This window comes from Hemiscyllium ocellatum, chromosome 22 (assembly GCF_020745735.1).
Source record: "Hemiscyllium ocellatum isolate sHemOce1 chromosome 22, sHemOce1.pat.X.cur, whole genome shotgun sequence".
NCBI classification, from domain to species: Eukaryota; Metazoa; Chordata; class Chondrichthyes; order Orectolobiformes; family Hemiscylliidae; genus Hemiscyllium; species Hemiscyllium ocellatum.
Window position 1 is genome coordinate 48,695,451 of NC_083422.1, and position 25,699 is coordinate 48,721,149.

Here is a 25,699-nt window from a genome sequence, read left to right on the forward strand (position 1 = left end):
TAAGATTCTGCCCCGTCCTAGCCCACTGCAAACAGCCTCTCAGCCGCTATCCTGTCAAAACGTCTAAGAATTTCATAAAGTTCACTGGCTCGCCTTGCTCTATTCTGAAAAGCAGACAATTACTTTTTAATTAATTTTTCATTTATTTGTTCAATTTATCATGGCAGTTGAATGTCTGTGAAAAATTACAGCAGGCATCTCCACCATCAGGTAATGTCATGTGAAAATATCAGTTACAGTCTACCTAGTATTACATTCCATTATTAAAGTTAACTGTGTGTTGCGTAGGATCCCTGCTGCGTATAGATCATACCCCAAAACATGAGCACTCCAAGGGCAACATAGTTAGGACTAACTTACATATAATCTGCACCCCAAATTGATCAAGATAATTGATTATAGTACCCGATGTAATTAGGGATGTGAAGTTATTTTTGCACTTAGATTAATGCCTCAGTGAGTTACAGACTGAATTCTAAATAAAAGGGTCAGGTGGTTTGTACACATAATAACAGATACCCAGAAAGAGTGAATTACAGGCTGGATCTAATAGTGCAGAAATTATGGATACCCAAGTTACAGATTGTTACAATGCATGATTTGGGCAGTGAAGATAATGTAAGAATCTGGAAGTTGATTTATCTTTTTTCCCTTATTAGTGGGAACCAGATGGGCTGGTGTAAAACAGATGTTTTGCTTTCATCCTTTTATCTTCTAAATGTATAATCATGTATGTTTTGTGAAAGTACAAAGTAACCCTGCTACAGGTTTACCTTTTTGAGCCATTGTGATGGCATATGTGTTGAGTATGTGTTTTCTTCCACACATAGGGGTCATCTTGGCCTTCCCTTTTTAAATCTCCCATTATCTGAAACTTTTCCTCTGTTTGTCGTGCAAGTGAAGCTCATGCACAGACTTGTGCTGCAGGTTCCCACAATTCAGGGCTGCTCATCAGGAAGGAAGAGTCCTTTGATGTAAGCTGATGACGTCAGCAGCAAGCAAGGAACATGCAGCAGCAATGCTGAAAGATGGGAGAGGTTTATCTTGCTCTGCAAAGGTGGAAGTTCTCTGTAACCATCCTAAAGCTGAGAAGAGATTATCAGCTTTGATTTCTTCTGCCTCTTTTCTCTTCTCTACCTTGTGATAGAGGTGCTAGTTTTGCCCAAATCTAGTTCATCCGCATTATTCAACTATACATGAACCATGTTCAAACCTACACAGTACATGTTAACAGGCAATAGAGATAAACCTGATCTTGTATACTTCTGACAGTTTTTCGGACAGATGTGTTCCATATATATGCACGTGCACACACCGTGCTCTTTCCAACAGTGGAATTGGTGCTGATTCAGCTGACTGAGATCAGCTTCTTGGGCACAGACTGGGCTTCAGAGCCAGGAATTTCAGCTCTATTGGCTCTGACTCCCCACTGAGTACAGCATTTAGCTATGTGACCAGAGAATGAGTCTTTTTTTAACGTAGTAATTACTTTGCATGGGCTGTTTGACCAATACTTTGAAATTGGCAAACACGAACATCAGCCAGCATTCAGCTGTTTATACTGAGCATAACAAAAACCTGGGAGCGAATTATAGGCTGGAATATAATTGAGGAATTTGCCTGATTTACATACAGAAAAATACTTTGGATCCAATCTTATAACTCACTCCAGTGGAGGGTGGCAACCGAGAAGTGATTTACAAACTGGAATCTTATTCAAGAGTTCAGACAGTATGTGTAGGCAGATCTCAGGAGTGAATTACAACCTGAAAGCTAACTGAAGCATTAGTGTGGTGTACAAATGTATATGGAATTACAGATACCTTGGAGTGACTTACAGAGTGAAACTTAATCAAGAGGTTTGAATGATTGTCACATGGGATCATGGATACCAGGAGTGAACTGGACATAGTGGAGCATCGAGCTGGGAGGTCAGGGTGAGGGGTTTGTTTTTCTTAGTTACCACGTCTGATATAAAGTTTAAACAGTAGCATGTGGCATGATTGTGGTTCCTTGAAGTTCGACAGTCTCTGAGGTGGGATCTTTTGATGTGATTTTGCCCTCATCTTTCGTGAGCAATTCTGTAATTTTTTTTCTTCGCCAAACTGGAAGTTTGCCTTCCCTTTATCTTTTGAATCCTTTGCAAGGATGAGATGGGAAACCACATCAAAGGAGGCATCCCGTTAAATGACCAAAAATATTCGGAAGTTTGCAAATCCTCCTGGCTAGAAACCAAAGTTCAGATGGTACTGGATGCTGTTGCTTTTAGTGTACTGACCACCCCCTCAGCCTCCTGCTATCTACAACAGTTCAGTGCGAGCTGATGATGTGACATTCTCCTCTGATTGCTAGCTGTAATAGTTTAAAAGGGTTTAATATGCTCCAAGGGAGTCTTGATGTAATCACTGATTTGCACTATCCCATAGCAGCACTCAGGGAGCTCTAACCTTTATCCAACCTTCTAGCTTCTGAATGTGTGGGACAATCTCGGTGCAGCTTAACTCTGCACGGTTAACTTCCATTGCTAGATCTGTCCTGGGGGTTGTTGATGGAGCCAGCTTTACCTTGTATCTGTACTTAAAAATCTACGGCACATGTCTTAACTCAACAATTCCTTCTCAGCTCAGAATTTCCTTCCTAAATCTCTCCAACTCTCTGTATCCTTATGATTCTTGAAAACTCTACATGAAGCCTATCTGTTTAATCAAGTTCATGACTACCTGGCCAAATGTCTCCTTAAATATTTTGCTGCCAAATTTGTTTTGATAATTTGGTTGTGCAACGTTGTTCTTGATAAATTGAACTTATATTGCATTAAGAATGTTTGTTCTCTAATCTGGCACGATGTTACTCCTAAATTGGAAAAACTTGTTGCTTTAGCAAAAATATTTCTGCGCAGTTACGCAGTTTGAATATAAATAATGAGAATTTTAAAAATGAAAAAAGTTTGAAAGTATGATATTATGCTACATACACAAGTAGGGCAAAAATGTCATTGTTTGAGTCCTAAAGGAAACAAAAAGACTGGTAAGCTTCTAGTGGACTGAGGGGTGCACCCTGTTGTGGCCCATGACAATATTCTGGGACAGGCAGCATCTCTGGAGAGGGAAACAAAATTTATGTTTCAGATCAGTAACCTTTCACCAGGAAAAACACAGGGGTTATTTTGGGCTGTGTATTTATACAGTGTATAGCTGAGTATTTATGACGTTGTGAAAGAGGGAATGACATAGATTTCTACAGCACCGTTCATAATATCTAAAAGTGCTCTAAAGTTAGTGTGCTACTTGTTCATGTCCCTGTCGTTATACAAAAAGTGTGAATGCCAATGCTTATGCAGCAAGACCTCAAAACCTACAATATAGATAAGCCCTTTAGGTGATGTTAGTTTGAGGAATTGATATCGGCCCAGGTAAGAAGACCTGGATTCTTCAGTTGTGAGACCTTTTTTACAGCCACCTGAGACAGCAGATAATAGAAGATCGATTTGGGGTAAGGGGTGCATTTTCAGGATGGCAACCTGTATCTAGTGGAGGGCCGCAAGACTCAATGCGGGGGCTGCTATCATTTATGATGTATGTTAATAACTTGGATGAGGAAAATAACTGTGCTGTAGCCAAGTTTAAGGATGACTCAAAAATGAATGGCAAAGCACATCAAGGATGACCCAGAGGGATATAGACATTTTAAGAGAGTGGGCAAAAACATGGCAGATGGAATAACGTGGGAGAATGTGAGGTTATGCAGTTTGGCAGGAAGACTAGGGGAACCGAATATTATTTAAGTAGAGAAAGACTCCAGAAAGCTTTGCACTGAGGGATTTTGGGTCCTCATGCAAAAATCACAACAAGCTACCATTCAAATTTAGAAGATAATATGGAAGGCAAATGGAATGTTGACCTTTATTTCATATGGGGCAGCATATAAAAATAGGGCTAAAACAAGGCACTAGTCAGATTATGGATAAATATTGTGAACAGCTTTGGGCCCCTAGCTAAGGAAAGATATAATGGCACTGGAGGCAGCCCAGGCAAGGCACAATAGGCTGACTCTAGATACGGAGGGCTTGTCTTATGAGGAAACATTGATTAGATTGGGTCTGTACTCATTGGAGTTCGGAAGATTGAGAGGTGACCTGACTGAATCATACAAGATTTTTAGCAGACTTGACCATGTAGATGCAGAAAGGTTGTTCCCTTTTGTGGGAGGAACTAAGACCAGAGGGCAAAACTTCAGAGTAAGGAGTTGCCCCATTTGGGACAGATATGAGGTTTAATTTCTTTTCTCAGATGGTTGTGAATCTGTGATTTTTTTTAACCACAGAGGGCTGTAGAGGTTGGTTTGTTAAGTATATTCAAGGCTGGGACAGGGAATCCAGAGTTAGGTGAAAACAGGCAGGAAAGTGGAGTTGCAGATTATCAGATCAGTCAGGAACTTATTGAATGGCAGAGCAGACTGGCTACTTCAGCTCCTACATCTTATGAGGCTAACATCTAGTCTACATGGCTACATCTCCAGTGAAAGAGTAGAAATGCTGTCCACAGACTCAGCTGACAAGAGTTAGAATATTTTATTTTGGTGCATAAGTGGAATATAACAGTAGTGTCTGTAAAGTGTGTGGGAATGTGGTGATTTGTGCAACTCTAGCTTCAAAAGCCAGCTGGGTCCTGAATGGACAAGGTGTGTGTTTGTTTAAACATTTTCTTTGATGTTTAAAAGCTCTTTGATGCATTTTTGTTCTATTTTTGGAACTCTTGATTTGTTCACACTAAGTGAAAAATAATGAGAAATGTCTTTGTTTTGCATGTTAGACTGTGTTTCTATCTCTTCTATTTTTTATAATTGTGCTGTCAGTTTTCTCCTCTTGCTGTCTCTCCCTGCTTAGGTAAATACCTTGTCAGGCATAAAATGAATATGGATCATGATCCATAAGTAATTCTGATCATGGGTGTTTTAGGACACATCATTCTTTATATGTAAATATGAATCTCTCTTTCCCCAAAAGCAGGGGTCAACTAAAAACTTCCAAGACTGAGAATGATAGACTTACTTGATAAGGAATATGAAACCAAGATGGGTAAGTGAGAGTTGATCTACAGATTAATCACAATTTGGTTACATGGCAGCACAAGAAGGAAAAAGATCCTTGAATTTATTTAAGCTCTTTATAACATCCCAAGTGCATTATAGATGCACAACACCCAATTTATGCAAAACAACAAACAGCTAGGTAAAAATGACCAGATTATATATCTCGTGATATTGGTTGAGGGATAAATCTTGACCCAGGACACCAAGAGTGAACAAACACGATGGGATAAGTGATCACCACCGATTACTGAGCCCTCCAACCTGACAGCAGTAATGAGTAAATGGACAAGTTCCTGTCACTGGCAATGAGTATATGCTTGGAGCTCATACGGACCTTGTATTCTCTTTAACATTTAGCTGGTAACCTGGTGCTAGCCTCTGCCTGCCACATGCCACATCTTTTGCCAAGTTAGTTCACTCAACAACTCACTCCTGTTGTTGTTCATGCAGCAAATGATCCCTCAATTCAAGTTTTTAGGACTCCCTTTTTTTTGATTTTTGTATTTTTTTTTCTCCCTTGCACATACCCTCTCTCTCATTTATTCGTGCTCTCCCTCTTGATGTCTCTCACTCTAACACCTGTTATACTCATGCTGTCCCTTCACCTGGCCCCAGCCAATTCTTTGGAATTCTTGCAGGAAAAGAAGGTCACAAATGTTTTGGGACAATGGAACCTTCAACAAGGATGCTGCCTCAATTTCCTGTATTGTCATCACACACATGTATCTCTAATTCTCATTCTCTCTCTGTCTTTGTCTCTCTCTTTTCTCCACTTGCCCCCACCACCAACTACTGTTTATCTATTTCACTAATTTTTTTGTGTTTTAGATTTTGTCTTTCCTGTGTTTTCTGACTCTAGCATCCCATTTTTTTCTATGATTCTTTCTCCTCATGTCTTCCTGGAACACCCCATGTTACTTAAATTGGTCCCTCTTTTAGATTCAAAAATGATAACGCTCCGACATCGCTTTATTAATGATGATGCAGAAAAGCATTAACTTCCTGATCTCTTCATCCTGAGTGTAACTTGTTCTTCTCCACTTCCCTGTCCCTTTAAGAAACTTACTGCTAAAACTGGTTAGAATTGCCACAGTAATGTGACCAGAGCTGTGTTGCTATGCAGCCAAGTATGAAAGGCAGGCAGCAATGAAAAGACTACCCACTGCCTTATTCCACCTTTAGCATGTCTCAGCTTCCACCAGCCCTATTGCATTGTGTATTTGTGAAGGGGTGGTGAGGGGAGGGAAGGAGTAAGCTGGAGGGTCTCTCACTAGTGGGGATGGGGAGTGGGGGGGGAGGCGGCTTCAGCTTTGGCGGTGGGTGGCCTGATGGAAGGCAGGCTGTATTGTCCTTTGGCACATTACAGCCACTGGTAGAAACAGATGGTCAATAAGGAGAGGGTACAGTGCCATCTCTGTTTGTTTTTGTGAGCGTGAAAAGGGTTGCGGGTCGCTGTCTTTGCTCTGTGCCTGCCCCAGTTGCAGGGGGTGGCTGTTTCTCATAGCTTTGTGACATGACCATTTACACACACAAACTTAACCTTTACAAGAGGGGTTAAAATAAAAGAGAGAAAAGAAACAGCAGTACCCAGCGACTCTGCGGAGGGGAGAAGTGGAATCTGGGACTTGTAAAGAAAAGTATTGCTGCTTGCTGAATGTGAAGGCTGTTCAGCTAAAAGGAATCCTGATACGCTACAGGCGAGTCCAGTCAAGTGAATATTTCTCTAAATGAAAAGGGATTGAAATTTCCCCTCCCCCATTGGTTTTCTCTCAACTTTCTTCTGCTTAGATCTGTTAATTCAAAAACATTAGTTTGAGGCTTTATTTTAAACTATAACAAAATCCTTAAAGTTCTTTTTCCCATCACCTTCTTTCAATTTTCTCATCTGGCAATGCCGACTTTCTCGGGTACAAATTCTTTGGCATTGTCTGGTGCTTCCCCTCAATGCTATTTCGCAGGTGAGTATAGGTATGTGTCTGCGAATCATGTAACCGTGGGGCAGCTTCACAGCACAGCCCAGTTGTTGAGCTTGCCCAACATGCATAAACACAGGCACATGTTTTCTCCTGAACCCACTCATATACTTTACTGGTTATTAATCAGGGGAGGAAACAGTTGATAATTACATTTTCTTTCCCCTTCTCTATCTCCCCCACTCTCTTTTGCTCCCCATCTGCCTACCTCAGTTCCCCAATGTGTTACTCCAGGTTTCCGATATCAATTGTAAAGCAGCACACCCTACATTGGCACTGTAAGGAGATCCAATCTGGGACCTTAACTTTAAACTTTGTGTCTTTAAACAATTCTTTCTACTTCACTTTTCCATCTTTACAAATCGAAGTGCATGATCACCCTGTTTTCTGACTGTCATCATTTTCTACATGAGCAGATTAGCCAGCAAACATAGGGCATGAAGTTAACCTTTTAATCAGAAGTTAAATTGCTTCCTAATACATAATATACGCCACAACAAAACAGTCTGACAGCTTTTCAAATATATGGTACAAAGGGAACTGTAATTAGAGGACAGTTTCAAATTTCTCAGTCTGGATCTGCCACCTTTGGTTTCATGTAATTAAGAACCGGAGAAACCAATTCATACCCTCGCGTACATGTTCTACTATTGAATCGCACAGTGGCTCAGTGGTTAGCACTGCTGCCTCACTGCACCAGGGACCCAGGTCTGATTCCAGCCTCGGGCGACTGTCTGCGTGGAGTTTGCACATTCCCTCTGTGTCTGCATGGGTTTCCTCCAGGTGCTCCAGTTTCTGCCCACGATCCAAGGATGTGCAGGTCAGGTGAATTGCTAAATTGCCCATAGTGTTAGGGTTGGGGAATGTGTCTGGGTGGGTTACTCTTCAGAGGGTTGATGTGGACTTGTTGGGCTGAAGGGCCTGTTTTCCATACTGTAGGGAATCTAATCTAATCTAAATCCAATCAAATGTCTGATCCGTAACTTGGCTTAACTAGCCTTCCTGCCAAACCTTTCCCAAACAGAAGTGTATTGATTTCAGTGTTAAGAGCTCCAACTGTCCCCAAGAATCCACAATTGTTTGAGGGAACATTTTCCAGCTGACAAAATCAGAAAGGAGTTAGCTAGGTGTTCATTTGGAGTAGTAACTGAAGGTGAGAGTAAGATTGCATACAATTCAGAGAATGTTGTGGCTGGTACAATGGCCTGCAGGTCTCTATTTTCCCAAAAACCTATATCGCCAATACTGCATGGACACTCATCGGATTAGTATGGGCTTTTACCCAGAGTAATGGATTGAGGCCAAACTCAGTTTATCTGGTGTATGGTATTGATACCATAACTCTGCCAAACTATCTTCTGGAAGACAGGAAGAGGTCATTGATCACTTTGAGCCTGTCCACCATTCAGAGATTATGCCTAAACTGAATTTTTAATTCTTCCCAACACCTTGGATCCATATCTCCTCATTCTTTTCTGGCAAAACTCCATTGGTCTCCGAAAGAAAACAATTAATTGTGCGAGAATCTGCTACTTTTTGGACACATCTGCTACCATTTGATGAATGTTCCTAACTTCTCTCCTAAGTGACCCAGCTCCGATTTTAATCCTTGAACCTGTGAGCATTTTAAACCATCAATGGAGCCTCCCCACCAGAATATAGAGACCACCTAAATGTGTTCTGAAGAATTCAGTGCTCCTCTTTTCCTGTTACTCCCTACCTCCCTAAGCTTACACACTGGGAGGTACCAAACTGCCTTCTGCAACACATCTGATTTATTTTGTGTGTTTTGGTCACAATATTTATTCAGATCATACTAAAGTTGCATTTATACAGTACTTTGGGGCACTCAATAGAGCATATTTTGACTAAAATTGACATCAAGCCAAAGAGGGAGAGCAAAGAGACTTTGTCAAAAAGAAAAATAGGTTTTAAGGAGTTAGAGCTGCAAATGTGTTGCTGGTCAAAGCACAGCAGGCCAGGCAGCATCTCAGGAATAGAGAATTCGACGTTTCGAGCATAAGCCCTTCATCAGGCTTATGCTCGAAACGTCGAATTCTCTATTCCTGAGATGCTGCCTGGCCTGCTGTGCTTTGACCAGCAACACATTTGCAGCTGTGATCTCCAGCATCTGCAGACCTCATTTTTTACTTTAAGGAGTTAGAGAGGAGAAAGTCGTGGAAAGGTTCGATGATTAAATTTCACAACTTAGCAACTGAAGCCATTATTGCCTGTCGTGGAGCGAATAAAATTGAACAAGAAGCTAGAATTGGAAGTGTGCAGAGATTGTAGGGTTGTAAATTCAAATGAGGTTGCAGAGATTCAGAGAGGGAAGAACATGTGAATTGTAAAATCAAAGTGTGGCCAGATCAGGAGCTATTACAAATCGAGGAGTACTCAAGTAATTGAGAACAGAACTTGAGTCCTGTTATGATATCGGACACAGAGATTTGGGTGAGGTTAAGTTTATGAAGGCCAGAAGTCGATGTCTGGCACACGTAAAGCTGATGTAAGAGAATTTATTGCTACAAGATGTACTGTTCTCTCAGAAAGTGGGCATAACATTCTAAGAATTCTAAAAGAAATAAAACCTACAGTTACATCTTGTTTATTTTTAATGCAACTATTCTGTCTTCTCCTTAACAAGGCTCCAAGGCTATCATCTGTTTCTAGAACATTCTGTTGTTATTGCTCCCCAATTCTACAACTTCCTTGCCCCAACTCCCTGCATTCTGCTTGGCCCAAGTGATCCTCCTTAATCTGTGTTATTTCACTCAAGAAACCATCCTGTGTGTCAAAGAGTAATGTTAAGCCACAGAGAGCCATGAATAATTGTGATCTTAACCTCACCTGTGACAGGTTGATTGTTTATCATATTAAAGCAAGCTACTGCTGATTCTGGAAATCTTAAATTAAGCAAAAATGCTGTAAAATCTCAGCAGGTCTGGCAGCATCTGTGGAGAGAAAAACAGTTGACGTTTCCAGCAAGGCTCCTCTTCAGAACTGATTTTTAAAGTTACATTCTCCTGCCTTAACGCAGTTCGGGAATTCTAAGCTTGATTGTGATAACCCATTATGTCTCACAAATGAGATTAAATAAATGAAGGATAGCTTTTAATGTACTGCCATTCAAGACCAAAGTATTTGTCTGATGAAGCACTTCTGAATCTGCAATCATAATTACAATGTAGCAGATAAGATCTCATCAACAGCAGCGTGTTAATGAGCACATTATCTGTTTTGGCGATTTTATTTGAGGAATAAATATTATCCGGGACACCCTTCACTTTTTCAAAATAGTGGCCATGGAATTTGAATGTACTTCAAAAGGGGCTCTGGTTCAACATCTGGACCAACGGATAGCTCTATGGAACTGCACACCAGCAAGACTGAAAGAAACTAGGAGGGGGATAAGGTACTGAAAGAAAATGTTTTAAAACAAATTTTCCTGAACTATCCGGAATTCAAACAGGCTTCAATAAGAGTTTCAGAAAATTTGCATATAAAGTAATATTAATTGTCAGTTAAGTGGGGGGGGTTGGTGGTGGTGGGCAAAAGAATTTTCATTAAATGGTGTCTTGGCAATAAGTAGTGTTTAACATCATTCTAGAAACTTCTGCATGATCAGTGCTGACTGGATGAAAGGGTTAAGTGATGTGCCTGTAAGATCTCTTTGTTCTCTGCTTGGTGGACAAATGAATTTTCCCACTCCGGAATGGGAAGGCCCCCCCCCCCCCCCCACTCCAGTTCCCACACTTGCATTTTTTTAAGCATACTTTTTGCAAAATCACTGGAGTGGTACTGAGTGGTTTTTTTTGCCCATACTCCTCAGGAACTCTTGACAGCAGAACAGGCAACCTGTGTAAAGAAACTGTGCTCACTCATCCTGTACGGTAAACTCACCAGTTAGCTTTGAGGTGGACTCTTCCCCTTTGCTTTCATGTTTCTTTATGAGGAGCTATGCTACTTTATTTAATTCTCACCACCAAGCCCAGAACCCCTCCTACCAACCCAGTGTGTACAAGCCAACTTCTGGCATTCATGTATTGAAGTTCATTTTATTCCCTATGGGACTAGAAAACAATTTTTGCATTATAAAAAAAAAGTTCTGATCTCCCCCACTTGTTTTCTCCTGGAGGTGCTCATTCTGGCTGGGTTTCACAGGCACTAGATTCTCTCTTTGAGCCAGAATGAGAATGTCAGCGGGACATTTGACCACAAAATGCATCTCAAAGCAAACCTGATACTGTTCTTACCCACTGCTCACTTATCTTTTGCTGAGTAGTACGAGGACAGGAATCCTGACTGATTAATTTCCCCGCTTGTCTTTGACCCTGAGGTGCTAATACCAATGGTGGTACCTTGGCTGGGAATAGTGCACTGAGCACAGATCACCAATCAAAGCTGCACCAGCCTCTCTCTTTAGTTCAGCCAGTCAGTCATTGTCCCATATTCAATTGTTGGGGTAGCTCATTAAAAATAGTCAGTATCTATTCTGTTCATTTGAGACACTGTGAAGCTAATTTGGGAGAAGAGAGGAACAATCGCCAATATACGAAATAGGAGCAGGAGTATATCGAGCCTGCTCTGTCGTGATGCAAAAGAATGTGAAAAATGGAGAGGAGGCAGCGTCATGATATGGCATGAGGAGAGCAAAATACTCAAAGGGGAGATAATGAGATATTGAGGAGAAAAGCAATGGGGAAAGCAGAAAAAGAGAGCGGGAGATAATGGATGAAAGAATTGGGGTAGAATCCCAGTGGGCTGGAGGAACATAATGGGGAGAAAATCAGTGTGATGGGAGCGTAGTTTTGATACAGAGATGAGATTTGACAGATTTTTGGGATTGTAACTGAGAAAAATATCTGTTGTAAAGGTGGGGCAGGATGAGTTAGGTGAAGAATAGTTGAGTGGTGCTGGAGGGATAGGCAGCCAGTAGTTATTGGAGTGATGAGGCATCCAGATTTATGATGGTTCTAATTGAGAATAATTTTTAAATGCATAAACAGAATCTACAAGCGCACAGGAAATCTCATGGAAAAGTAGCAGTCTGGAAAAGAAGAAAAAATCAAATCAATTGCAAATTGTACCGGCCTTTTGGGCTCATTCAACACAACAACATGAATTTCACAAGTTAGTGAATGTGGAGGATGGGTGACAGTCAGCTGCCATTCCAGTGGCTAACACTTGACTGAGACAGTGTTCAGGGTGTGGTGTACACCTTGCTAAAGTGGCCTTATGTTGTGTTGAGAGCAGTAGGTTTTGGAGCAGTAAATGAACTATTAGCTGATCAGATTATACATCTCATTTTCTGTAGCCTTAGATGTGGGCCTGAGAAAGGATTGTGTTGGATATCCCTTCAAAGCTACACCAACAGTAAGAGCATTCCATTGAGGATTGTATTAACCACTTGTCCTAAACAAATCTTTCTGTCTTTTATTCTTATTTACATGGACTGAAAAAAATTCAACTTACTGCACAGTAAATGTTTGTGCCAATATTTTTAAATCTATATTTTAATTTTTTCAGTGTATTCTTTTCCTTCTATCTCTTCTGACTGTTTTCGCTCTAACTCTGTAGAGAGCACCTGCATCAAACAGCATTCTTTGTATTTTGAGAGGAAGATGCCAGCAAAAGGGAGTTGGAACTGAAAGTACCAGTATCCATGGATTGCAGTGAGAGGGTCAGTGCTAGGCCACGTCAATGGAAGGCAGTCCCTAAGAGGCAGACATTATCCGGGAAAATAAATTTTAGAGTGTTCTTAGATGATTATTCGCACAGTAAGTGCCATCCAACTCTTCCCTTCGTGTCTAGTTGTTACCTGCATATGTGGCAGTTTTTGGTGTGTGATGATCAACAACATGGCATTGTCCAGAGCTTGCATGTGGAACTTATCCTGGTCACTACCATGCCACAACATTAATTGACCTGAACTGTTAATATGAGAGACTTCTAACCTACTGCCTTCTGTGATCATAAATTCAATACAGTGCAGAGGCAGGTCATATGCCAACCCTCCGAAGAGCATCCCACCCAGACCCACTGCCGTACCCTGTCCATGATTTCCCATGACCAATTCACCTAACCTGCACATCTTTAGATTGTGGAAGGAAGCCCATGCAGACACGGGGAGCAACTTCATACAGATAGTCAGCTGAGTCTGTAATCGAACCCGGCTCCCTGGCTCTGAGAGGCAGCAGTGCTAACCACTGAGCCACTATGACATCCCCATCAATTAGTAGTGTGTTGTTACCTGTTTCATAAATGTGCAATGATGCACCAGGTTTTATCCTGTAGGTTTCTTTATTTCATCTTAGTGAGTGCAAAACCATCACTAAAAGAAGTTCTGAAAGCCAGTAAATAAATGTGAAGCCCTGGGCTATTGTACAAATGTTCATACAATAGGCTGAATTGACTGCATGCAGTTCAAATACTGATTGTCTCATGTACTGTTCGATTAAAGTAATTTATGTAGTAACAGTGGCCTGAAACACTTTCAATCACTTAAGTGTTCTACTTCCTGCACTGTCTAAACTGTTTGAAGGAGAGAGTATCACATTGTGTTTCAACACATTTATCCCAGTTGGTCCATGGTGCTGTTTATCCTTTGCAAAAGCTTCCACCCACCCTACTTCATCAACATATCTTTTTCTATTTATTTCTCCCTTGTGGAATTGTTTCATTCCCCCATCTATGCCATTTGTCTTAACCATTCCCTGTGATAGAGTTGATGTTTTCACTATTCTCTTTTTAAGTTCCTCCTGAATTCCCTTAAGATTAATATTGATGATCTTATGTTGAAATATCCTGAGAAACACTCAGCTTCAGTGTCTGGTTCGTGCTGATTTAGTTAGCCAACATAATGGTTAAGAGCCACAACTAGCGTCTGAATCACGAGCCAAAGAAAGTGGGGAAAATAAATTAGTCAGGATTCTGCTTCTGATCCTCCTCTAACCATTTCTGATGGAATGTGTAAATATCAAAGAAAATGGTTGTAGGCTTGGCTGGCATTTGGCACCTGTTCACACTTTGTTCATAAGATAAGCCCTTTATCCCAGGATTTAGCCAAGTGGACCTTCTCTGAACTACTTCCAACAAAATATATATATCACTTTTCTAATGAGACCAAAACTGTTCACCATACTCCAGATGTGGTCTCACCAAGACTCTTACAGTTGCAGTAAAGCATCCCTATTTTTGTATTCCATTCCTCCTGCAGTAAAAAGCAAGATTCCATTTGGCTTCTTCATCAGTTGCTATACCTGCATATTAACATTTTGTGATTCATGTACCAGAACACCCAAATCCCTCTGTGCCACCAGATTTGCAGCTATTTAAGTAATATTCTGCTTTTCCATTCTCTTGCAAAAGTTGATAAATTTCCATTTTCTCAGATTATATACCTCTTCTTGTTAAATCTTTTAACCGGTCGGTATCCCTTTGCAGACTTCCTACCATCTCTCCTACAATCCTCTGCTTGATCCGGCTTCTGTTTTACAGATTTTTAGAAAATCCGTCGCACAGAAAGACACAGACTTGTTGTGAAAGGTGTGTGTGTGTGTGGCATAAAGTATGTGAAACATTGTTTCTGAGGACAAAAAGTAACTTTGCAAAAATAAAGAACTCTGCTTGCAGTGAGAGTGTTTTGTTGAAATTGTTAAGGTGTCAAATTCCCCAAGACTTTCTCTCTCACATCTTTTTTTTTAAAAAAAATCAAACACCATTGAAGTGACTGGATGTACTCAACTTTCATCTGGGACTTTTCATATCCTTGCAGCTGGTTAGACCAGGACAACATGAGGGCACCTTACAACAAGGGCTGTATGAAGCACCTGGCTGGCCCAGTGTCTCTTCACTCAGTCTACAGCCAGCCCTGATCATGCTTTAACTGAAGCTCATTGGTGTTTTGGGAAAACATTTGATGGCTTGTTGTGATTGCAAGATCATCCTGGGTGCTATCGTCAATGTGTGCCGGGCTCACTTTCATGTGGTAGGACCACAGTGTGATGTGTTGCCATGTCATGTATTGGAATTCAGTAGGGTTCTAAATGTACAGTGAACAGAGGCATGAAACCAGCAACACTGTTATACATATTAGCATTATACCTAGTAATGCGGTGTGGTATAGTATTCAACTGGCTGCTTTGTTAAGCACAGTGACACCAAGAACGTGGGTTCAGTTCCGACACTAGCTGACGTCACCATGAAGATTCTGAATTCTCAACCCTGTCCCCCTCACCTGTGACATGGTGATCCTCAGTTAAGACTTACCATCAGTCATTTCTTCCTCTAATAAGAGAACAGCCCTTTGGTCTTCTGAGACTTTAGCTTACATTACTGGTATTATATAATCTATACAGGAGCGTTATATCAAGAACACATTGTTATGTATTGCATACAGAAATATAAATGCAGTAGAACCCCTGTATGCACCAATTCACTTCCCGCAGTTTCAGCTATCTGCGGTTTAGCGTGGCTCAAATATATTACATGGAACATTCTAGAAATAATTCCAGGCGCTGCCGGGAAGGTAAGTTTCCCATTTAAATGATAGGGCTTGCTACTATCTGCAGTTTCGGGAATCTAGAGTAGGTCTTGGAATGTATCACCCACGGATACGGGGGAATACATGTAAGTTTTATGGAAAAGTTGTTTTAATCTTAATTTGATAAAAATATTTTGTTGTTGAACTAAAATTTGTTCTCTGTGTCTAAGTGAAAATTCCCACTCCAGAGATGTTCCATTGTTTCCAAGTATAATCCAACTTCTTAACAGTCCCCTGGGACCATGAATAACGTACATGGTTTGATGGGTTCTACATAACTAATACGCAATCCAGCTATTTTCGTTCTGTTAACAAGTGGTAAGGGGTTACTTGAGCTAAAGCCAGGTCTCAATACTCATAGCTAAGAATGCAAGCATTCTGTGTTATAGGTGAAGCTTCAAAGACCACCTCATCCACTTGCGGAAATAATCTCCAAAACAAAATAATTGCTGGGAACTCTGCCACAAACAGCAGTTTAAAGGTAGAGCTAGTGATCATTTCCCAAACCTTTGTGGCTGACATGTACCTCAGGGCTGTGAAATGTGCAACTTGCCCACAGGGTCTCGCTGGTTTGTGCTGCTATCTAGCTGGAAGATGGAGTAACTAATGATTATGTGGATGAGAGTAAATGTAATAACTTTGGAAGTAAAGGTAAGAGAAATTGTATTGAATTAAAATGGCCCAAGGTGCATCATTGAAAACAATTTGACACTGAATTACATTAAACATATGACAGGTGAATAATAGTTTGGAAAAAGAGATTTTAAGGCACTCTTAAAGGAGAAGAGAAAGGTCAAGAAATAGAGGTATTCCAGAGCTTAGAAGCCATGAATAAGATTGTTCTGCTATAACACGTTTGTTAACACGAATTCGCGTAACGCAATTGCCGAATTGGGACACTTTCTAAAGCGTGAACGTTTAAAACGTGGTTACATTGCTAACACTTCAAACTGTTTCTAAAGTGCGATTTGTCTATAATGCAAGGTTGCACAAGAATGCAACCATCCTGTTATAGAAGAACTACCTATCCTGGAAGGAATGGAAATTGGTGGCTCACAAGAGACGAGATTTGGGGAAAGCACAGATATGTTGTGGGGTTGGTGGGAAATTATATCCCAAGACTCGGGTAAAGGTTCAGGAATTCCCAAGTGTGTACTGAACAAACTGATGTCTGTTGCAGTGGGGTCAAGCCGATTTTCTCAACATTAGGGAATAAAATTTAATATTGTGTAAAGAAACTCTTGCACTCATGTTCTCTCTCTCTCTCCCTCTGCTTTTTTTTTTCTCTCTCTCCCTTTGCTATGTTTTCTCTCTCTGCAGGTCTACTTCTCTCTTGTTGCTCCTATTTGTGTACTCTCACCATCGATACCACACACACTCTGCCTGTCATTTGCACTCTTTCCTTCTTTGTCTCTGTCTTGCACACTCACCGCACCTCTCTCACATGCTCTGCCCATCTTTCTCTGTCTTGCACCCTGTATCCGTCTCCCTCTCGCTCTCTCTCTCATGTGCTCTGTTATTCTTTTCTCTCTTGTATACTCTGCCTGTTTCGCTGTCTCTCAGCTGACCTCTCTTGTGTCCTGACTGTTTATGTCTGTGTCTCTTGCCCCTGCCCTTCTGTCTCTGTGTATATCTCTCTCCCCCTCTCTCCCAGTCCTTGCCCATCTTTCTGTCTCTATATCTCTCTCCCTGCCTATCTCTCGATGTCTCTCTCCCTGCCCATCTGTGTCTCTGTTTCTCTAGGACCTTGCTCTGTCTTTCCCCCCTTTCTGTGTTTTTTATTTGAGGGAAGGAGGAAGAACCTGTTTCAATGCCCTGCAGTGATTGTGCGGTCTCGTCTGTTTGTGTGTTTAATCACAGAATAAGTTTCAGTAAGTGATGCTGGTGTGGGTTCATTTTGATGTTCAAAGTGTTGACTGAGAATTCTTTTCCTTTGAATCTCTTTTATCATGTTCTATCTCGTTTGCATTCTGAGTGAAGCAGCAGGCTGGAGCAGATAGGGGTTTGGCCCTTGCTCTGCTCTGCTGCCCCTGTACAGTGCTGTAGGGGGGTGTTCTGCTATTGATTTGGGACAATATGGTGTAGTTGGTTAACACACTGCTTCCCATCATTCCTGGCCCTGGTTTAATGCATAGTCTAATACAGTGTAGTACTCATATTCTCTCTCAATCCTGCATGAACCAAGTATGGGACATTCAGAATCTAGTTACTCGTGAGAACTGTATGGGTTAGATAGGGATAAAGCTCCTTCTGTACTTGATTAATAAAACACTCAAGTTATATACTGATGTGTTTAAGGAAGCTCCTGTCAACATCATCTGACTTTCCCCTAGAAGAACAGCATGTGTGTGACATTTCCTCTTCTCCTTCAGCAGAATAACTCCAATTTCCCAGTTCCTCCTTTCTTTAACTCTTGCGTAACCCTTCTCCCCAGCCCACTCCTTTTCTTTCTCCTTTGCTTAGCCCCTGTACAATTAATATCATCCAGTCCCATTTCTCAGCTGACTTCTGCCACCTTCCTAAACTCGCCTTTTCTTGATCCCAAAATCTCCTCCTGGTCCACACCTTGACAGCAAGCATTTGTCGTTGGCTGTTCCGGAGTAAATGCGCGAGTTGTCATATCGTGGAAAATGCGAGGAGGAAGGTATGGAATTCCAAAAGGAGTTAGACAAGTTAGTGGAGTTGGCCAAAAGGTGGCAAATACAAGCAAACTTTGTTTTAACCAGCATCTTTATGAACCCGCACTCTGAATTAAACCAGCAAAAATTATATACCTCAAATACCACAAAGGTTACAGTGTTATTCTGTCCACTAATTATAATTTTTAATTTATTGACCTTAATGTAAATATACTTGTTCAATTGAATGGCCACACAAAATGTCAACAGTTGGTTCAATTTCGAGTCAATTTCTCCTCAAATACCACAATCTGCCACAATGTCTGAGTAGTCAGTTGAGGATACAAGTGAGAATGCTCTCTGCTGGTAAGTTTTATTAAAGGCAAAGTTGCATTACTATTTAAGTGATTTCTGCTGTAAATAAAATGTAACAGTGATGTATATATCTCCTGCGTTACATTTCTCTTAGTTTGTGTTTTTGCGTTATGTGGACGTCTTGATTATCTGGAACGTTTGATCAACTGGCAAATTCAAGATCCTGTTGGTGCTGGTTAATGAAAGGTTTGCTATAGATTTTAATGCAAAGAAGTCTGAGGTGATGTGTTTTAGTAGGAAGAAACTTGAAAAAACATATAAAATAAGCTGTATCGTTATAAAGGGAAAGTAAGAGAAGAGGTACCTGGGTGGATATGTATAAGATCACTAAAAGTGGCAGGACGGTTTGAGAGAGCAGTAGTAAAATATCCAGTATCCTCAGCGTTATTAGTTGGAGTACAGACTACAATAGCAAGAGGGTGATGTTGACCTTGTATACAATACTTGTTAGACCCCAGCTGGAGTATTTTGTACAGTTCTGAGCATGATGAGGTACAACCAGGTGACATGGAAGTATTGGAGAGAGTACTGATGCGATCTACAAGAGTGGCTTCAGGAACAAGAAACTTCAGGATAATTTGAAGAATGTGGGACTGTTCTCCCTGGAGAGAACAAAGCTGAGAGGAGATTCACATAAGGTTTTCAAAATCACGAATGGGCTGGAAGAATAGAGAGGGAGAAACTGTTCCTGCATCTAAAAAGAACAAAAATGTGCAAGAATGTGAGGAAAAAAGCAGGAGATTAGCACTAGGTAGTGATGCGCATTTGAAGGGTTGGTATAGACACGATGGGCCAAATGGCCTCTTTTTACACTGTAAGACTTATGTGATTCTGTTATATACTTGCCTGATCAACTGTCCAAGCCAACTCACTGCTAGAATGTAGTATCTTGTGCCCACCAACCCACACACTCTCCCAAGCCTCACTTACACACCACCAACTCGGCTTTTCTCCAGAAACCTTTCTCCCTAACAAAGAGTCAGACAACCCACAGCCCCATCACAGATTAGTCGGGGGCAGATGAGGAAAACTTTAATTTACACACACATTGCTTTGTAATAATCTGAAAAACGTGATCCAAGAGAGCAGTGGGATGATTCTAGGAACTTGCAAAAGGGAACTGGAGAAGTAATTCAAGGTGAGGAATTTGCAAGGGAAAGAACAGAGAATTGGAACAAATTGATTAGCTTTCGTTGAGCCAATACAATCATCTTGGACAATGGCTTCTTCCTCTTCTGTAGGCTTATATTCTGTTTATGATTGCATCCCTCAATTTGTGCAATGTGCCGAACCTCCAGTCATTTCCCCTTCTTTCTCCTCCGCTGAACTTGGTGCCCTCATATTCCCTCCTTAGTCTCATCCTTCAGACCAGTTCCCTATTGGGCTTGGCCATGTTTGTCACCTGAAGAGACTTTCAAAGCAAAAATCAAATTGCCTAAAATAATAGTTTGAGAAAATTGGGATTGGTTTTCTTGGAGAAGTGAAGGTTAGAAGGAGATTTGAAACACACTGCCTGGGAACGTAGGAGAGGCAGCTTCGGTTTAGGCATTCCAAAGGGAATTAGAGGGTTAATTGAAAAGTAACATTGTTCAGAGTTTTGGAGGAAGGCCAGAGAAAGGCATTATGGGAGAATTTAGTTTGGAAAGTGAACACAGACATGCCGGGCTGAATGACGGTCACCTGTATTCTAATAATTCTGATTTTAAAACTTCTACATGTCCATAGGTGAAAATTTGACAATTAGAGTCGTAGAGATGTACAGCATGGAAAATCCTACAAGTTGTCATTTTTTAAATCAAACACTCGGTAAATTGCCAGGTGTCTCTGGTTGAATAGATAACTTGAATGTAAATAATTAAAGTAATTGTATTGAATTTATGTATCAATAGAAAATACGTTAAATTAAAATCAACTTAACTCTGAATTCTCACCATTTTAACCTTCTAAAACTAATTCTATCAGTAAAGTTGTCTTTATGACAAACTTGTACTTATATTATACAGAAGATGTTATACATATTTTGCAGCTATTGATTCTCAGGATTAAAATATATTTGGCATAATTTATTGTTTCAGCTGTAGGAGTATGGAGATGCAATAATGGGGGCAAGCCCGAAACCTGTTCTCTGAACCAAAGTGTTATCTATAACTTTGTTGAACTGCGGTATGCCACAGAACAGGTGTATCCTGGACACAATGTGAAAATACTTATTTCAGACCTTAAAGTGGAACATAATGCTTGCCTTTCATCACAATAATAAAAGCTCATCTAATTTTGTTTAGGCTTTTATTGTGATCCAACTGGAAAAGTTTGGATTCTGCAAATGAAATATTAAGAGTTACATATAGACATGGAGTTAGAGGTTGAACAGCCCCACTCCAAGCCCCCTCTGAGGTCTTAATCACTGATTGATTGTGCCATCTCTAGTCACCTCCTTGTGTCTGTACCTCTGCTCATCATCAATCCCACTAGTTTTACCCTTTCCTTTTGGGGGGAAGCCCACCCGACTCCATCTACCAACTACATACTCAGTAGTAATTTTGTTAACTAATTTTGTTTCGAACAGCCTGAATTACTCTCCTCTAGCCCTCATTGTCTCCCATCAGTGTTGGTGAATGTGGACCAGTTTTACCAACTAGTCTGAGACCTACTGAGTTCAGTGCGTTGGGCACATGACGAGTCTTTGTTGTCTATTAGCAAATTTGGCTGGACCATACCAGGCATTATTACTTACCCAGGAGGTAAGACCAAAATAATGCACAGTTCATTTTATCTCTGCTAAACTACATCTTCAAATCACCAACATTTTCCTCTTTAGTTCTAAGTGCAAGAACATCATGAATTTACTTGTGTCAGTGATTGGAATGATCTTCAAAGCTGCCACTTTCTTCACCTCCTAACCACTGCCTATTGCCTCCATACTGAACCCCCAGCATCTCTCATCCTGGAACTCCCGTCCTGATAGTTCTGTGGTTGCCCCATCATCTCAAAGACTGCAGTGGCTCAAGAAAGTAGCTCACCACCACTTTCTCCAGGGCAATAAATGCTCATCTAGCAGTGACACTCATGTCCCATAAACAAAGTGGAGGGGAAAACAAATCTGTAGTCTTGTTGATAAAAATTAGGAATGTGCCTTACTCTCCTTCACATATGCCAGACAAGTCCTCATTTTAATGCTTCACCCAAGAGATGATTGATTTATTGATGCAGCACTCCCTTATGACTGCACTGAAGTGCAAGCCTAGAACATGGGGCTCAAGTCTATGGAATGGGACCTGACCCCACAATCTTCTGATTCCAGTGAGAATGCTAGATAGTGAAGGAAGGCTGGGCGATGAAGAATGCTTCTCCGCAGTTTCACTGAATATTGGCTCTTATTTTGTTCTGTTCATGCTGCTGTGATCCATGAGCCTTAGCTGTGCCTGCAGTGATCTTGTTTTCATATGGTGCCAGAGTTCTTTGGAAATATTTTGTAATGTTTGAACCACATATCTTTGGGGAATAATTACAACCAGTTTCAGCAGAGTAAACTTTTTTATTTCACATGAACTGTGGAAAAATGTGTGTATAAACGCAAAAAAGCAGCTTGGTACAGAGAGTATTCCCACTTCTCAGCAATTTGCATTTCATTAGTGTGCTTCACAAAATGATGTGTGGGGTTGGTGGGGATTGTAGGAGGAGATGATATTAAATAAGTGGGAGGAGATTCTTGTAGAATCATAGAATCCCTACAGTGTAGGCAGAGGTCCATTGAGTATGCACTGACCCTCTGAACACCATTCCACCCAGACCCACTTCCCTATAACCCTGCATCTTCCATGGCTAATCCGCCTAGCCTGCACATCCCTGGACATTATGGGGCAATTTACCATGGCCAATCCACTTAACTTCCGCACTTTTGGACTGTGGGAGGAAACCCAGGACATCCATTAGAAACCTACGCAGACACAGAATATGCAAACTTCCCAGAGACAGCCACCTGAGGCTGGAATTGAACCTGGCTCTCTGGTGGCTGTGAAGCAGCAATGCTGACCACTGTGCCCCTGTGTTGTCCTGTGTGGAGCCAAAACTCCAGTATTGACTTGTTGGGCTGAATGGTCTTCTGTGATGTAAAGACGAAGTTGTTTATTGTCACATGGTCAAAGAAACAGGTTTTAAAGTAGGGAGAAAGATATTGAGACCATGATGTTTAGGTAGAATAATAAAGAACAGTGATGTTGAGTTACAGGAGGGTGAAGAGGTTTCAGGTGTGAAGCAATGGAGAGACTTGAAGATGAAGCTGAGAATTTTGAAGTCAATTGACGAGGGAATGACATCATGTAAAGGTCGGTATAGGCAAGAAATAAGAGTGTGAGAAGGTTTATACTCAGTGAGGCACAGATTTCATCTGAGAGCAGAACATAAGATGAAATCCTTCCACCACCTTGTCTCTTTATGTAATAACCTCCACCTCTACAGCCCTTCCAGATCTCTGATGTGGAGGTGCCACTGTTAGACTGATTCAAGTTAAAAATCACACAAAACCAGGTTATAGTCAAGCAGGTTTATTTGGAAGCACTAGCTTTCAGAGCGCTGCTCCTTCTTCAGGGAGCTAGTGGGGCAGGATCATAAGACACAGAATTTATAGCAAAAGATCACAGTGTCATGCAATTAAAATGATATATTGAACAAATCTAGATTGCTGTTAAGTCTTTAATCTTCTAGATCTTCCTGATCTCAGCATTCCTACAATTCTGACTTCTTGCATACCCCCAATTTTAATCACTCCTACATTGGCAGCTTTACCTTTAGCCCTAACTCTGAAATTCCTTTTGTGAAAAACTCAGATTCTCTCTCTGTCTCTTCAAGATGCTCCTTTAAGTCCACCTCTTGACCAACTTTTCAGTTGATCTAAAATCTTCTTAGATGGCTGTGTTGAATTTGCTGCATAATCATTTTTTTTGTGTGAAGTGCCTTGGCACATTTCATTGTATTAAGAGTGCTATATAAATTGAAGTTTCTTTAATTGTTAAGGAAACAAATGCTCCTGTTCATGCCGAGACAGAGCAGCAAGGGTTAAAATACATCCAATAGGTTTAAGCAGCCTCCAACGTTGAGAATCTGCCACACAATAACACACCACTCCAGGTTAATGTTAAGGATTAGTTGAAGTACTTGATGATAAAGCTTGTCGGGGGATGCTTACAAGAGACTGTTGCTAAGACCAGCTTAGCTGCTCTAAATGGTTGCTAAGGACAAAGTATCGAGGTGCAATGTAGTCATGCACAGTCATGTCCAAGGGGAGAATTGAACATTGACAAAGAAATTGTTACTCTACATAATCTTCTCTTTGGAAAGTGAGTGAGGAACGGGCCTACCCCAGTGTGTGGCTAGCTGTGATCAGAGGAGTGTAGTTAGTCACTGCTTGGCCTGTGCTGGGGCACTCCGTTAGATCTGGGAGCACCATGCTTCAACTAATAATCTCCTTTTGCAAACCATTCCCCCAGACAAAGGTGTTTACTTATTTTTTAACATTGCATTGGCCTTTTTTCTCTGCTCTGTTAAGGCTTTTGGTGTGGTCTCCATCTTAATAAAGTCTGGCCCCGCTGACACGTCAGGTCAGGCAAATTAAATAAGTGTCCATTTTCTTTTCTGCATCTGTGCAGTCAGATGGCTCTTTAGAATGTTTGTGAGTTCTCACCAACTTCATTCAGTGTTGTCTAGTAAGTGTATTTTCCCTCAAACATACTTGTGGCCATGGGCAGAAATAAAGGATTGCTTTCTTTGAATGTTTTCAGTATGGAAGAGAGGTTTGCCTACAGGGTAAAAGACAATGGGCAATCACCAACCTTCATTTTTCCCGCTCGCTCCACAGATGCTCGTGAAACTGCTGGTGTACTTTAAACAACAGGTTAACTCTTTAGCTGCAGCATTTTATCCAATACTGGGCACACAGCATTAGAAAGGCTTTCAAAGCACTGGAGAAGACGCAGAGAAGATTGACTGGAATGGATCCAGGGATGAGGGACTTCTATTATCTGGAGAAGCTTGTGTTTCTTTACTTAGAATGGAAACAGTTAAGAGATCGCATTTGGGTTTTCAAAATCATACGGGCGTGAGAGAGAAATACTTCACTAGCAGTAAGCTTGGTAACCAGCGGTTAATGATGGATATAAGAACAACGAGGTCTTCCTTTTACATTGTGAGTTGTTGCGATGTGGAATATGCTGTCTGAAAGGGTGGTGGAAACAAATTTAGTGGAAACTTTCAAAGAGGAATTGAATTCATACTTGACCAGGGAAAGTTTGCAGGGATGCGGAGGAAGCAGGGTGAATTGAAAGCTCGTATAGGCAACAAGCACAGAACGGCTTCCAACTGTGCTCTGGGATCCTATTCCTTTTTATTTATCATGTGAGCTCCCCTGGGTACCCAATGAAAGTTCATTCCCCGAGGTCAGCCCAGATTGAGTGTGTCAGCTGTTCGTTGAACTCCTACCCATCCTGACTCCGCCCAATACATCCACATTGAACATTGACCAGGAGCAGAAAATATGGCAGATTTCTTCCAAAAACCCTTCTGTCTCATTCCAATACCTACTTGGAGAAACTGAGGCCAATTTCAGTGCTTCTACATCAGTTATGACTCAGTGACCAGAATACTGAGATTTTTGTTGAAGTGTTCAGGTTGCACCCCAAAGACACAAACACACAATAGATACTGTCAATCCCAGCGCACTCCTGAGAGGCAGCTCCACAATCAGAGGGACTGCCTTTCAGATGAGATGTGAAACTGAGATCCCATCGACCCTCTCGAGTAGGAGTAACAGACTCCATGGTACTACGCTGATAAAGAGAAGGGGAGAACATTCCCAGTGATGTGGCCAATATTTTACACCTCAACCAAATAAAAACGCACAACAAACAAAAATTGCTGACAATATTCAGCAGGACACAAAGTGCCTACAGTGAGAAAAATAAAGATTTCAACCTGATGACCCACTGTCAGAACCACTAAAACAGATTATTCTGTCATTATCACATTCCTGTTTGTGAGAGCTGGCTACAGGACAGTTAGCTGTGGCATTTCCTTCATTATTACAGCAATGACTTACCCTTCAA

The 25,699-nt window shown here is 41.1% G+C and overlaps 1 protein-coding gene across 2 annotated transcripts in view; it reads left to right on the forward strand.

Moving 5' to 3' along the window:
• The window catches only part of fbxw4 (F-box and WD repeat domain containing 4), a 143,964-nt gene that overhangs the window by 106,343 nt on the left and 11,922 nt on the right, over window positions 1-25,699 (forward strand). The window lies entirely within an intron of this gene.